This window comes from Nanorana parkeri, unplaced genomic scaffold (assembly GCF_000935625.1).
Source record: "Nanorana parkeri isolate BGI_ZX_2015 unplaced genomic scaffold, ASM93562v1 scaffold2196, whole genome shotgun sequence".
Taxonomy (NCBI): Eukaryota; Metazoa; Chordata; class Amphibia; order Anura; family Dicroglossidae; genus Nanorana; species Nanorana parkeri.
Genome location: NW_017308464.1, coordinates 1,583 through 2,105, shown reverse-complemented (window position 1 = coordinate 2,105; position 523 = coordinate 1,583).

Sequence of the window (523 nt, the reverse complement as noted above, 5' to 3'; positions counted from 1 at the left end):
AGCTGGCTTCATTTTAATGGTGGCCCCATCTGGAAGGAAAGCGCAAGGACTCATTACTAATCGTAATGGGCGGAGGGAGGAGGAGAGGCGGAGCCATGCAGCGGTATGATGCGATGGATGGATGGATTCCACAATCTGCTCCATGTTACATGATGGATGGGATTAGTAGCCATGAATGTCGTTATAAGCGGAGGAAAGGTCACCGGGGGGCCGAGGAAAGAGGAACGCCCCCCACCGCCGCCGCGGCATGAAGCTGTTACATGACGTTGCAGCTAAACGCGGCCTGTGATGTCATCGCTGCCTTTCTCTTACAAAGAAGTGCCGCAGCAGTTTACAAGGGAATTTGCTCGACCTGCAAATCCGACGCTCTGCGTGGCACTTCTCGTAATAACGGCGACGCATCTCATGCAGTTAAATCAAGCGACTGCTCAGTAGAGAATTTATGACCAATGAAGTTAAAGGAGAGAGAGAGAGAGAGAGAGAGGGAAGGGAGAGAGAGGGGGGAGAGAGGAGACGAGAGGGG